The 16165-nt window shown below is 35.6% G+C and overlaps 3 pseudogenes; 2 read left to right on the top strand and 1 right to left on the bottom strand.

Moving 5' to 3' along the window:
* The first annotated feature begins 6615 nt into the window (after positions 1-6615).
* On the top strand, positions 6616-10214 carry LOC104773318 (GPCR-type G protein 1-like; annotated as a pseudogene).
* Positions 10215-11505: 1291 nt separating this feature from the next.
* LOC147925437 (uncharacterized) lies at positions 11506-12673 on the bottom strand (annotated as a pseudogene).
* A 551-nt stretch (positions 12674-13224) lies between these two features.
* Positions 13225-15340, top strand: LOC147925438 (uncharacterized; annotated as a pseudogene).
* The last annotated feature ends 825 nt before the right edge of the window (positions 15341-16165 follow it).

Here is a 16165-nt window from a genome sequence, read left to right on the forward strand (position 1 = left end):
TGTTGAGTTTCATTTACCAACTCGACCATCAACTCGAGCTAGCACTCGACCGAGTGCTGATCGAGTACCTGATCGAGTCACAACCCGAATACATTTGTCTTCTCATCTCAGTCAGCCCGACCTTCAACTCGAGCCTGTGCTCGACCGAGTACCTGTTCTAGTCAGTAATGATGTACCACAACAGTATGTTCAATTACATACCCATGCAACATCAACCAGTATACCAGGCTGAATTGTATCCCTCTCCATGGTTCCAGACCTCACAAGCTCAAGAACCTGACTTAAGAGTTATGATGCAACAAATGTTGCTTGGGCAAGCCACTAAGCAGATTGAGGAAGCAAGGCAGTTTGGTGAGCTGCACCAAACGTTGAATTCTTATTCTACTGGACTGAATAACCAGTTGGAGAGATTGAGCTCTACAATCACGAACATGGAGAGTTGCATGGCTTCTACTTCCTTTGCCTACACCAAACCAACTTCAACACCCAAGGGAATGCACTGCTAAGGCCATTCATCTCAATGAGGCAGTTGTCACTGAGGACAGTGAAGTTAAAACTGGGGAGGATTGGTTATTTCTTGAAGCTCAAAGTGAAGATTGTGCAAAACAAGCTGAAGTTGACAAAGAACTCGACCCCCCACTCGAACAGACACACGATCGAGTGACTGATCGAGTTTCCAGTCGAGTTGATGTCCCAGAAGCTGTTAAGCCTGCTAAGTACATTCCTCCTGCTTATAAACCACCTCTACCATTCCGAGGACGTTTCAAAGCACAAAAGCTGAAAGAACTCAGAGAAATTATTGAGAATAGGGAAAAGTTGGCTTTGCAACAAGAGAAGGAGTTAGCTTTACAACAAGGGGAAGTCATTGAGAAGGAAGAAGTCATGGCTTTGAAGGAAGAGGTTGTGTTTGAAAAGAAGGAAGTGAAGGCCATTCAACAGGAGGTTGTCATTGAAGAGAAGGAAGAGGAGAGAAGACCAGCTTTGGAACAATATGCCCCATATCCTCTCTACAAAGGCATGTTACTTGACATATCCAAGCAGAAAGCTCAGAATCAAAACAGGAGAGATCAAGAAGAGATTGGGACAACTATTGTACCAATAAAACTTGAAGATCCAGGTCCATTCAATCTACCTTGCTCCATCAGCTACCTTCACTTCAACAAATGCTTGTGTGATCTTGGAGCATCTGTTAGTGTCATGCCCTACTCTATAGCAGAAAAGCTTGGACACACTGAATTCAAGCCAAGCAATCTCTACATAAGTCTAGCTGATGGTTCACACAAAGATGTAGTTGGTAAATTGGAGAGCCTCCTAGTCAAGATAGGCAAGGCAAGAATTCCCACTGATTTCATCATAATAAAGATGGATAAGGAGGTAGAGGATCCAATCTTGCTTGGGAGACCATTCCTTGCCACAACAGGAGCAATCATTGATGTTAAGGAGGGGCTGATAAGGTTGAACATATCTGAAGGTTTGACCATGAACTTTGATATTACAAATCCATCTAACCTACCAACCATTGGAGGTCAACTATTTAAGATTGAAGATAAGGCTGATTTTGGGGTTTTGAGAGAATAAGAGACTTCAACAGCTAAGGTCACATCTCATGAGGAATCAGTTCAACATCTTAAGGGTTCAGTTCAAGAGCTGACTGATCTGGTGAAGGATCTTCAAGTTCAGCTCAACAAGAGGTCTTTGAAGAAGGCAAGACCAAGACTCAAGTTTAAGAAGAAGCAAAGCTCAAATGTTAAGGAGGTAGTGATCAAGAAACAACACCAAGGTTATCAAATAGAACCAGGGGGGATTTCATCACCTCCTTGGAATCCAAACCAAGCCTGAACAGGCATCAAAAGTCAAGCTTAGTGACTCTAAACAAGCTCACTAGGGAGGAAGTCCCTAAGGTATCCATGTACATATTGTTTAAGGTTTTTGGTATTTTGATTTTTGTTTTGGTATTTTCATGATCAGGGAAGCAAGGGAGGCCAGATAGAAGAGGAAAAGAAGACTCGGCAGCCAGCTCGACCAGGCACTCGACTGAGTACCAGTCGATGGCCATAGTCGAGTTGCCCCAGTCTCCTCCTCCAAATCAACAAGACCCCAACTACACTTTTGACAGCATGCAAGAGGATGTGGACAATTTCTTCTCCAATACTTGAGGTACCACTATCATCTTCCCTTGTAAATACCATTGCATTTCATATTGTGTTTTGTTTTTGATCTTGAATCCTCTTACAAATTTCTTTCACACAGAGGACTGTGTGATTTAAGTTTGGGGGAGGGTTTGAGATAGCATTTGATGTTGTGTTTTGTTTTCTTATTTCAAATTTTTAGCATCATCATGTTAGTATTTGCATAGCATCTAAGGCATAGAAAAACCCTAAAAATTTGAAAATTTTTGCAAAAATCTTTATAAAAAAAGAGTGTTCATGTAGTTTGCATTGCATAATAGCATCTTGTTTAGCATGTTTCATGTAGGGTATAATATTTTCATTAGGGATCTATGATGAGCTTTGCCTTGTTAGCTTGTTTAATTCACTAGACTAGGATCAATGCCCAAGTTAATAGTACTTTGATGCTAGTTGAGTGGTTAGAAGCATAAGATTGAACCAAGCCTTGAATTCCTGCATTGCATTTTGTCTTAATTGAAGCATGTTGTGATTTGATGCCATTTCCTACTTATAAGAACTTAATATTGACTGTTAAATATCAATGTGTGCATTGCTTTAAACTCATGGATATCATATACATATTTGGATCATCTTTCTCCTTTTTACCACTCTTGTTGATCCAAGTAGCTGATTGAATTATTAAAATCAGTTTCCAATACCCTTAACCAACCCTTCTTTCAAGCCATGTTTATTCTTGAGTGTGTGAGGCCTTTTTGGGATTGAGCTTGGTAGAAAGTGTTAGGTTTGAACTGACAAGAATAATGCCTTGTGTAGTTCTAGTTTGCATTTTCCAAACTAGATAGGACTAAGTGATTTCATTGTTGGGTTTGGGATTTGGTTGTTTGAAAAAGAAAGAAAAGAAAAGAGGAAAAAAGAAAGAAAAGGTTAAAGTCTTTAGGAGGGGAATGTGTTTAAGAAAAATCAAAGTCTAGTGAAAGAATGGGAAGTATGATATTATTTAAAGATGGTTTCAGTCAAAGAAAAGCAAAATGCTTTTATGTTTTAAGAATAAGAAGTAAAGAAAACCATAGCAAATAAGTAAGAATCTCTCATTCCATTAGAAAGATCATATAAGAAACCTCTCCTAAGACTTTAAAATCAAAAGAGAAAAGGGTGAAAGAGAAGAGAAGAAGTTAAAGGGTAGCACTAGGATCAATTGGGTTTAGATTGATAGGATAAACACTTTGGGTGCCTTTGGGTAGACAAGGTTTTGTTCTTGTATGTGTCTAAGTGTTCTTACCTTTAGCATTCTTCTAAAGCTCAATCCATTTTTATGAGAGAACCTTGATATTGATAAGCTCCACTCTAAAGAGAGACCATCATTGTCTCTAAACCTTTTACTACCAAGCCAAATGAGTTTAAGCATTGCATAGAATTGATTCATGTTCTTGATTAATGAATGTTAAAGGAAATGGTTGATTTGAATGCATGTGGACATCTAAGACTCAAATCAGTAAAGGTTGTGATATGCTTGTCTAAAATCTTTAAGTACAGCTCATTCAACTTGCATCATAGTACTAGTAACTTGGACATTGATTCTAGATGGTCTATTTGCAAGCTTTAGGAGCTGAGATCCCACTTTCAAACCTCACCTACTTTCTTATGTCTTGTTCATTTGCTTGAGGGCAAGCAAAGACTAAGTTTAGGGGTGTTGATGTTCATATATTTTATCCTGTTTTCCCTTAATATATTCACATCTTTTGCATCTTTTGCTATCCATTTTGACCATTATTGCATAGCTTTAGGACTGTTCTTGCATTGCATTTGCATCTTTTCATGCATAAGCAGGTGATTTTGGAGCTTAAGGAGCATGGAAGCAATGCTGAGGAGAAGTGAAGCAATCATGAGGAGAAAGCAAGAGAGCTAAGGCTGAAGAACCAAGGTCCGGAGTCCAACTCGACTGCCCACTCGACCAGACACTTGACCGTGTGCTGAGAGGGACTCGACCGAGTGGGAGGAGCACAAGAGGAGCCAACTCGACCAGTCACTCGACCGAGCACCAGGTCGAGTTGGTCGAGCCGCCTGGCTATTTTGTCTTTTAGCGTTTTTAGGGCTTCCACTACTTTTCTATATAAGGGCTTGTACTTGCAGCCACCAAGGAGTCCAGCTTTTTAGAGAGTCAAAAACCTAGTTTTTACCTTTTTTAGAATTATTCCTTTTGCACTTTTATTTTCTTAGATCTTGTACTTCTTTTAAGGGAGAAAAAGACTAAATTCTTCAATATTGTTGGTTTCATAACTTTCTTAATATTGAGAATTTGAGTTTGGTTCTTTCTTCAATATTGTAGATCTTTGATTTATCTTTCTAATGATGCAAGTTTCAGTATTTTCTGGGTTTATGACTTTGTTGTTCATCATGTGTTCTTGTGAGTAGTTGCTTAGGATCTTGAGGATGGGTTAGGCTGGTTTGTGTTTGAGGTTTGTTTGATTTGGTCAAGCTTGATTGTTGTAGATCTCTTCTAGGCTAGATGTTCTTAATGCTGATCCTATATCTGAGAGGGTAGGATCTGATTTCAAGCCTCTTAGCATCACACCAATGTCTAAGGAGCATAGAGACTATCATTAGGCTTGCTAAGAGATTAGAAGTCTTGTTTGCTTTTTGACATATTGCTTAATGCCTGCTTATGTAGATTCTTTACTTTGTGAGAACAAGTATAGAGATGCATGAGTTTGATTGTTTCTTGCCATGAGAGTGGATTAAACATGTCTTAGAAATATATGTCTAGAGATTAGCTCAAGTTGTTTGAGATTTGTTGACCAAGTTAGATGACCTCAATCATAGTTCAGCCCATGAATCCCTCCTCAAGACCTTCCTTGTTTATTGATTTCTTAGCTTAAATCATGTTGTTTGATCGTTGTTTGATGCGTTTATGTATTGCTCTGTTTTTCTTGTGTTGCTTTGTTTTGCGTATTTTTCCAGCTCGACCCTGCACTCGATCAGCACTCGATCGAGTGCTTGCTCGAGTTCCAACCCAGAACTTGTGTTTATGATTTGTGTTTGTCCTGTTTCACTCTAGTTGCATTTCTGTTGCATTCATTTAGTATCATGTTCATTACTTACCTTGCATTAATTCAATACTTGCATTATCATAGTTTATATTTCTGTTTTAGCTTCATAATTGTCATAATCATTCTGTTCCATTTGCATTTAGCTCATACTTCTTTTAGTTTTACTTTCTGCATTTTACATTTCATCATAGGATTGTTAGTGACAAACAACCATTACATCTGGCTTGACTTAGACTCATATGCACATCTTGATTGATCACAAACACTCAGATTGGATTGACACCTCTTATACTACAATTTCATAAGGGGAATTGAAACACCCTGCCACCCATTCATTCATAAGTCATCATTCCATACATCATTCATCACCACCACCACAAAAATATCTGTTTCACAGCCCTAAACCAGTCTAATCCATCCCTAGAATCCTAACCCACTACTCAGATGAACAAAACATGATGATGATAAACATAAACCCAGAAATTAATGAAACTAACATGATAAGATAAATAAAAGAGAGATCTTTAACATAATATAAATAATCAAACTCAGATTCTCAATACCCAGATAGTTATAGAACTTAAAAAGTATGAAAATCTGGAGAAAAGTAAGAACAAGAGGAAGAACAAGAGTGGCAAATGTTCTAAAAATGCTAAAAACCCAAAATGGTCAAAAACTAGGTTTTTTTGTGGCTACAGATAGTTTTTCTGACTTAAGCTGACTTATTGGCGGTCATGGGGTATAATAGATATTTATAGGATAAGAGGGAAGCCCTAAATTAGATAGCAGACAAAATAGAGAGGCGACTCGATGTGCTTGACCATGCACGGTCGAGTGGCCATGGTCTAGTGCTTGATTCCTCTGTTTTTCACTGGTTGAGTCCCTCAGCAGCACACGGTCGAGTGTCTTGGGGCGTGGTGGTCGAGTGGCCTCTAAACCTTGGTTTTCATCTTGTCAGCCTCTGTCTGCTTCACTGGTTACACTCTACTCCTCTTAGGCTTCATTTCCATGCTCCTTGGGCCCAAAGCACCTGTTTAAACAAGAAACAATGCAAATGCAATACAAATCCTACTCTAATGCACATATAGACTTTAAACTACACAATAATGATAAAACTAGCTAACATATCATGCAAAATGTGTAAATAAACAATAAACTATGCTAAAACATGGTAAAATATATGCACATCAATTATGTACCATTATGTTCTTGTATCATAGTTCATATACAATTTTATGAAAAAAACTATTTCATGCTTACATGTCAAGCTGCTCATTGTACTCTGAAGTGATTGTATCATGACACTTTTCTTGGCATTAGTTTGGGAGGGACCTGAAAAATGTTTTTTTTTTTTTTAATTTCAATAGACTGATAAAATAATGGTGCTGTAAAAGTAACCAAAACTAAGGATCATATTTATTTAGTGGAGTAAACAACCCATGGTCTTGGTTCCTTGCTCAGCTGCAAGTTCTTTTGTGCGTGGGTACCTAAATTCTTGTTTAATAGTTTCGTTGCTGTTATCCCAAACTTCTATCTAATGTTTTTTACTTGAATAATATGCCTTTATTTTTAGTGATGATTTTGGGAGCTAATCTTCTGATGCTTTTTTCTCCCAGAATAAAAAACATAGCTCTTTCTTCAGAAGAATTGTTGGGACTGTTGTGCGGTCGGTTCAAGATGACCAAAAGGAGCAAGGTCAGTTTAATGTGTTCTGGTTGTAGCTGTGCGAAAACTGAAATGAGTATACTCTGGATGCATTACCTCGACACAATTTAGCGTGAAAACTGTTTATCTTTAATCATTAGCGGCTTTGGCTTGAGGAGAATGAGCCTGGTCAGAGGGATTATATTAGTTGAACACGAAATTTTGGTAATATAATTTATTGTGAATGTGTTCTGTGCTTTGATGGTGCTGTTAGTAAGTAGTAACTAGATCAACTACAAGATCAAATGGAAAACATACTGTCCTTTTTTTTCCAAAATAGTCTAAACCAAAAAGTAATGTTGATACTTACTACAGGGGGAGGGAGACTTGCGTCTATTTTTGCCCATAAATATGTTGAGTTGACCATGAATCTTGTCAGAAGAAATGTATTCACATAGACCAACTTGAGATCAATTTTTTCCTTGTTTGTTTGAATTAGTATTTTGTTGAGTAGTTATCACCTTAGCATTTTTGCAATATTGAACCTTTAGCAGAGGATGATTCAATTAGGTAAAAAATTTCAAGTGTACATGGGGAGATATTAGTCTATTTTATGAATAGATTGTCTGGTCAAGTCCCTCCAATTAATTGATAACTTTTCTTTATGAAGACATTAAAATATCGGAGGCGGAGGTGGAAGCCCTAGAGGAGCTTTCAAAACAGTTATTTTTGGAAATATATGAGCTGCGCCAAGCAAAGGTTAGCTTCCAGCTGCTTTGGTTTTTGATTCACTAAAAAAATTTCTACTCATTGACTTGGTGGTGACATCTTAGTACTTTGGCTGAATATTCTATTCTTGAGATTAGTGCTTCTGAGTTCCTTCCTTGGTTCTGATATTTTAAAAGCATTTTCTCTGGCTTCACCCATTTGCAGGATGCTGCTGCTTATTCTAGAACTTGGAAGGGTCATGTGAAGAACTTACTTGGTTATGCATGTTCCATTTATTGTGTGTATTAAATGTTGAAGGTAAGTTTCTTTATTCTTGTAACGATGATCTAGCTTTTAATGTTTTAGTTATACCCTATTCTTAGATCAATTGCAAGATAATTTTAAACTATATATAATGGATGTGAAAACAGCTCTTCTTGCTATCAATGCTGGTTATGGTAATAGATATTTGAGGCATATATAACTTCAACAAGTTGTCTAATTTTTCTTTGAGTTCTTTACTCCTTAAAAGAGTGTGTCAGACACCTTATGGGTAACTTTTAGGTTTGAATGGTAATATTTTTAGAAGATTGAAAAGTAGATGAATAATGATGCTCCAATTTTCCTTTCGGCTGGAATAAGTCTTTTTATAGAATAAATTTTCCATTTCTAATCATCCCTTTTTGTAACTATGTAAGAACACCTCTTCTTATAGTTAAAGAACATTCCTAGATACAAAATATATTCATACGACCAAAATGTTTAATCCGACTTTTGAATGATTCCGCTTATTCCTCTCTAAGTTACCATTCAAAGCCTTAGGTTTTTGGGTGATCAGTTGGTGAATAGATTTGGAAATTTCGTTCTTGTTTGTTCATCTAGCTGTCTCTCTCTCTGAAACCCTTTATCTTGTTTGTTTGTACAGTTACTCTCAGGACACGTATGCGAGAAAAATGTTCTCGATGTCCATTATTAAAAGTCTTCACCCATTCTTTAACTCTAGTTTCTCCATTTTTGTGCTCTGTTTTTGCAGTCTCTACAAAGTGTTTGTTGTCTTCAAAGAGGTACCCACATGCACTAATTTGTTTTCATTCAATTATGCATCATCACTATTGTTCTCTAATGAATCATTATGTGCACCTCTTAGTACTTGAAATTGTTAATAATCAGCTTGTATACAGGCCGGTACAAAAGACCCTGTCACGACGATGATCAGCATATTCTTGCGGTTATTTGATATTGGAGTAGATGCTACACTGCTTTCAAGGTTTGCGTTACTTTTGCGTTGCTATCTCTGAAAATAGAGTAGTGGACGGTTTTTCTTCTTTACAACAAATTGAAAGCTTAAAGCAACCTACTTTCTTTGATGATTTAATGTTAGTTGTGTTATGAACCTCTTTATAGCTTGAGAATTAATAAGAATATGAATGCTTAGCTCCCTCTTAACCCTAATTCTCTCTTAGAGATTAAGGTTAATTCTTGGGGGTTCGTTTCTTATTAATCAATAGAGAACATTATATAGGTTTTCATACAACTTAAATCATAATCCTAATGCATAAAGGAAAATACTTAAACCAAATTCATAAAGTAAACCACCAAAACTAATTAACTAAAATGTCCTAACCATACTCTAATCTACCTAACCATGATCACGTATCAAGTTGGTTGAAGAGACAAGAGCTTTCTTTTGTCCTAGTTATAATCCTGACTATTTTTTATAAAATGTAAAATATATGCTGACTTCTCAAGTTCTCTGCGTCTTGTTTGTTGGATTGTGCAACTTTTTCTAATTATGTTTCTGTCTTTCTTGTTTGCAGTATATTTCCCTGATTGTGATTTCTGTGAGGGGATTCTTGATGAACCTGATGAAGGTGAATTAAGATTCTAGTATTTTTTTTTTTTTTAACAGTGTGCATGTTGACTGTCCTTCAAAGATTTGGTAAGGATTTCTTATACAGTCCATGATGTAGTTTCACTATTATTTTCGCACCATATAATCAAGCTACTACTTAGAGGGAAACATGTTCAAATAGTAGAATTTTTTCACTTTTTAAGGTGGTGATAATTGTTACTAGGTACTAGTCACATATTACTACTGTGATTGTAGTGGAAACATAACTGTGGGCGTGCTGAAGTCTCCTGAATTTGAAATATGTAGTTTTGGTTAATGAGTTGGAGTTTGTGGATGGTGGAGTTTTTCTTTGTAGTCTCAAGAGTGGGAAGTGGGTCTACAAGCAATGTTTTGCTTTTCCTATCTGAAATCATGGGCAATGTACTTTTTGTCTTCCATTCTTCTAATCAGAAAATGCTTGAGAAATGAGTACAAGTACCCATAATTCTCTGGTCATGAGGAAGATAACAATACTTTATATTCTTAATCAAAGTACATACTGGCTTTGCCTTGGTTAGAGTTTTAGTATCATTATTGCTTCTATGTTCCGAGTCTAATTATCTGCTTTTTGTCCACAATTTTCCTGTGTATGAAAGATCTGAGAATGGGATATGAAACTTTAGTGGTGTTTTATTAGGCAGGGGAATTATAATGGATGTGTTAGGTGGAGATATTCAGTTTGATTTCTATCATCGATGGTTTGATGCAATTTTTGTGGCGAGCGCTTTTCTTTCTCTCCTTTTGCTTTCTGCACATTACACTTCTCGTCAATCTGATAAGCACGCCATCGAGTAAGTTTCTTAGCCAATTATGGTGCTTGAGAAAGTCCTATTGTTATTTTTTGGCCTTACACAAACTAAAGGAATGGTTGCTTTAGTGTATAGCTTATCGTTGGCTATTTGTATACTTTAGACGTTTATGTGAATGATTAAACTGATCGGTTCAAAGATCCATTTGTACCATTAACATTGAGTTATGTCTGTTTGTACATTGCTCCTACTTCAGGAGTGATGATACGATTAAGTCAAGAAGATTTTCGATCTCTGTATTTTCGGTCTCGCTAGAAGCAGTACTTGATGTATGCTTTTGAACCTGTCTTCAGAATTAATCAATACCTTTAAAATTTGATTCCGGCTTTTAAGCCACCAACACGTGCCATATTTCATTTAAAAACTGTAGTTGTGAATTTAGAGAATCTGCCATTAATTGACACTCATGTCCACGACTATTCTCTTCTCTCTTCTTCTAGGCGATTCCAAAAACGATTTCCACCGACTTCTCACCGACTATCCACCGACTAAATTTTTGGTTGTTTTTCTTTCGTTATAGTGCGGATTTACTCTCTGATAGCTTTGTCGGTCGTCCTTTTACTATCTATTTTCATCTGTTCGTTAGAGAATTACAAAAAATGTCTAAGGATTTATGGAAAGCTCTTCAAAATCTTAATCTGGGTTTGGAGAAAACCCCTTTGCGGATGTCCAGGGAAGGATTAAAGGATCGTAGAGCTGCAAATAGATTAAGTCGGGTTGTGAAGTGCTTAAATCCTCAACATCAGAGACCAATAGGAATGAAAGGAGCCCTCCCTAAAGCTTTGAATTTGCAAGGAAAAGACACGAGCAAATTAAACGATGATGGTACAGTCAAGTTCTTCTTCCACGCTGAGCATCAGTTAGAGCATCTCCAATGGTCCTCTATTTTTATCTGTAAACTCTATTATAGAGTAATTTTTGCTGCAATGGATCTCTATTTTCACCTCTATAATAGAGATTGCTATTTTTTCTATATTTATAGAGGAACTCTATTTTTTACTATATAAATAGAGGTGAACTATTTTATTTGTAAAGTAGTCCTCTTATTCTTTAACTTCTTTTATTTATGACCAAAATAAATAAATTAAATATTTTTAAGAACTAATAATATAAATTTAATAAAATAAGTATTTTTAAGAACTAATAATATAAATTTAAATATAAATATTTAGTCTAAAATATTGAGACTACCATTTGGAAAAGATAATTTATATAAATAATAAAAAAAATTTTATTCGTTCCATAATAATTATTTTAATACAACAAAAACTAATAACTTAATAATCTGGTAAATTACTTTGGGATCCACCAATATCGCTAAAAATATTGTCCAAACGAACCAAATGATGTAGATGGAGGAGGAGCTTGTTGGTTTTGTTGTTGACTATTCCGTTTTTGTATACTTTGTGCTTGTTCAGCCTCAAAATCTCCACGAACATTTGGATATAGAGTATATTTTCTTCTTTTAGCTCTTTCAAAGCATAACGTTTACTTTGAATCTCCAACTGTTGTTGTCTTTGTTCACTTGCCATCGTCAGCTGCTCTAAAAATTGCTTATTTCCTTCTTCCAAAGTGTTGATAACCGATGTTGTTTGATCACCAATTTTCTTTTCATTTTTGATTTTTTTACCCCAAGCGGTCGTGGAGAGGGAGATCAACCAACAGTCTCACCATCATCATTTAGTGAAGACGAAGATAAACGTGGAGATGCTTGCATTAGAGAGTTATTGGTAGGACTATTTGATTCCAAAGATGTATACTCAAAACCAAGTGGGATATATAAACGTTTAGGAAGAGCAACACCATCTTGAAACTTTTCAAAGTCCTTAACAATATCCCAAACATTATCAAATTTCCAACTGGCATTTGTATCTTCTCTAAACATTAGTTTAGCTTGATTAAACTGCATATCATTAAAAATAAAACACTCATTTTTAGATTCAACAATAAATGTAATTTGGCAAATATATATAAAAATTTCTATTTTGTAAATAAAAAAAGATAACACAAACAACAAAAACCCTAAATTAAAATATTCGTAGCAACAAATAAATAAACAAATTTATAAAATATTTTGGAAAAAAAAAATAGCCAAAACAACAAAAACCAAACATATTTAAACATTCATAGATAAAAAATAATTCAAAAAATAAATAAATTACTTACAATATCTTAATTTGATGCACCACTTTGATTTCTATTTTCACATTGTTTTATGCATGCATGCAATTTTTTTGTCGCCTACTGAATCATTTGAACACGAGACTGAATTGATTTTTAGAACGTTCACTCCAAGTTATTTCTTTTCCTTTCTCAAAAGATTCCATCACACGGACCCAAAAACGATCGGACGATTGATAAACACCTTGAATTGGATCTTGAGAAATTTGCATATAAACTTCACATAATAATATATCTTATTCAACACTGTAACCAAGAGAACGAGACATTTTATTAATAAGTAGAGATATGATATATTTTTTTAGAGCTGTGAATCCAAGCAGTTTAACTGTAATAATATATATAGATGCAGTGGTACAAAATATTTATGAACTTTCATCTGTTTAACTACTTTACATAATGTTTTTCTACACATCTATGACCAATGCATGTTTTTGTTCGGTCATACTCAACTAATTAACCAATGCATGTGTAAATTATATATTTATAATGGACAGATTTTTTAATTGGGTTTATCCTGTCATTGGGTTTGTTAAGTGTGAATGTTTTGTTTGACCAAACATTCATTGGGTTTGTGCGGTCATTGGGTTTGTTAATTGTGAATGTTTTGTTTGACCAAACATGAATTATCGAAAAGGACAAAAAAATTACAATCAAGCTTGTGAATGTTGTTGTTTTTCATAGAATTTTGTTCAATATACTTTCAAAAATAAACTAAAAGAAAAAAATGTCATCAAATTCATCTATAAATACGACCACAGTTTTTAGATTTAGTCAAACAAATCAATTACTTTTTTTAAAAAATTACTCCAAAAATGAATTTTAATTTGCCACATTTTCACTTTTCGTCATCCTCTTCCGATGATGATGACCATGTAGAAATCATCAATAATTGCGATCACGAAGAAGAAGCAATACAACTAGCTATCACTAATAATAATTCTGTTATTCAGTTTTTTCTCAATCAGCAAGAAAATCAGGCAATTCATAGTGGTTCAGTTCCCAGACATTCTTTTATCAACAGTGACCGAGAAAGTGCTCATGACATATTGTTTAAGGATTACTTTTTAGAGAACCCGATATACAATGAGGCTACATTTCGTAGGAGGTATCGTATGTCTCGTCCCCTATTTCTTCGTATTATTCATGAAGTTGAAAGACATGACAACTACTTCACACACCAAAGGGATGTAGCGGGTAGACTTGGATTATCTTCTCTTCAAAAATTACAGCTGTATTTCGGATGCTAGCATATGATCTTCCTGTAGATGCTGTAGATGAGTACATAAAGATAGGAGAATCAACGACAATCGAAGGCATGAAAAGATATTGTCAAGCCGTAGTGGAGATATTTTCAGAGGAATACTTACGATCACCAACATCGAATGATGTTTCTAGACTTCTTTACATTGGTGAAAAACGAGGTTTTCTGGGAATGCTTGGTAGCATTAATTGCATGCATTGGAAGTGGAAAAATTGTCCGACTTTCTTGGGCGGGACAATATTCCGGCGGTAGTGGATCACCAACAATAATTCTTGAAGCTGTGGCAGATTATGATCTTTGGATTTGGCATGCATATTATGGATTAGCAGACACTAATAATGATATCAATGTGCTGGAGTCTTCCCACCTTTTCTCTAATCTCGCTCAAGGTATTGCTCCTCCTGTTCATTATATCATTCAAGACTAAGAATATAATATGGGTTATTACTTGGCCGATGGTATATATCCAAAATGGTTCACCATAGCGCAAACTATTCATGAGCCAAGAGGTCAAAAAAATAAATATTTTGCAGCACAACAAGAAGCATGCAGGAAAGATGTGGAACATGCATTTGGAGTACTAAAGTCGCGTTTTGCTATTTTGAAAGGACCGGTACCTTTTTGGAAAAAAATGTGTTACATGACATAATGACTACGTGTATTATTTTGCGTAATATGATAATCGAGGATGAACGTGATCTCAATGCACCGATTGAAATTGAAGGAGATGTTCCACCTCCAGCGGTTCAAATAGCAGAAGATGATGACAATCGTTTCCAAGAATTTCTAGGTCGATTTAGAAAAATAAATGATAAAGAAGCTCATTTTTCACTTCGAAATGCATTAATTGATCCTTTGTGGGAAAAATACAGTAATGCAGATGGTTAAAAATCTAGTATATTTTATAATTTTTGTATGATGTGATGCTTTTTATAATAATAAATATTTAATTTAAATAAAAATAATAATTTTATGAAAGTGTTACAAATTTAAAATAAAATGGGTTAGTTTGCAATTTTCATGAATAAAAGGTGTTAATTATAAAATAAAAAATAATCTATTTGGAATATTCTTTTTTAGAGGAAAAAATAGAGAAACCATTGGAGCAAAAGTCATCTCTATTATAGAGATCATCTATTATAGAGGAAAAATAGGAAAAACCATTGGAGATGGTCTTAATGACAGTAGTTGAAAACGGGCCTTGGCACTATAATTTCTGGATGGTAACAATGGATCGTTGAACAAGGCGTCATCTTCCCAATTTCTTAACTGAAATTTCGTTTTGGGTAAAAATCCTTAATATCCCTAAATAGTATAGATTTGATGTTGTTGTTCATGAAGTGGGAGGTGTTCTTGGTCATATTGACGAAGTTAGATTCCATGAAACCACTGAAGAATTGAATGGTGAGGTTTTGGATCCTGCCAAAATCCATATCAATGATCGCCTCATCTTCGTCAGGTACATCGAATTCAATCCTAGTAAACCACCAGTTGAATTCGATCCTAGTAAACCACCAGTTATTATCAGACTTGTTTTTCCCAAGCTTTGGAAATTCTGCTTTCGGTGTGGATCTCTAAGGCATGATCAAGTGGCTTGTGATTATGAAACCCGAATCCCACAAATTGATGACGAAGCAATTCGCTATGCCTTAGGACCACTTCATTGAGAGGATTTAGGAGGGGTTGAGAATATGAGTGAGAACATTGAATCATCTACCCCAGTATTTGGCACATTAAGAGCTCAGTTTCCAGCTAGGCCGAGGGAAGAAGATGATATGGCCATAACTTTAGAATTCATCCCTCTTACAATTAAGGAGTATGGTGCCACATCTAAATTGGCTGCAAAGGATAAAGGGAAAGCTGTTGCAGTGGGACCTGAAGATGAGGCTTCTGCAACTGTCATTAAGGAAGATTCTCTATAACTCAACCAGAACTTCCTGAAGATCTCCAACAAGATATTCAGACACAACTCCCAGAGATTATTATGAATCCAGATGTTCAAGCTACAACGAAAGAAGTCGATGAAAATACTAAGATTGCAGACAGCGGACAAAAGAGAAAAGGACAAGTACTCCATTGGAGGATCAAGCCTCAAATTCTAAGCCTTAAACCAAGGGTGAATTTCAGGGGAGGGTGGAAACCCCGAAACCACCCCACTTAGGATGAAGATAATGCACTGGAATTTCCAGGAGTTAAAGAGAAACCCTTTGACAATTCCATATTTAAAAGATATCAGAAAGTCTTCTAAACCTGATATCTTGTTCCTCATAGAAACAAACAACGACTATAAGTATGTGAATACCTTAGGTAAAGAACTCGGCTATCCAAATAGGTTTATTCTTCCTTCAGAAGGTCTTAGTGGAGGTATGGCTATTTTTGTAATGATGTGGTGAAGGTTGATTTTGTTGATACACCATCACTAAACTACACTGACATGTATATATCAGAATCGGGTTCACCAACATTTTGGCTTACCTATGTATATGGAGATC

The sequence above is a fragment of the Camelina sativa genome, chromosome 16, assembly GCF_030686135.1.
Source record: "Camelina sativa cultivar CO46 ecotype springtype chromosome 16, ASM3068613v1".
Taxonomy (NCBI): domain Eukaryota; kingdom Viridiplantae; phylum Streptophyta; class Magnoliopsida; order Brassicales; family Brassicaceae; genus Camelina; species Camelina sativa.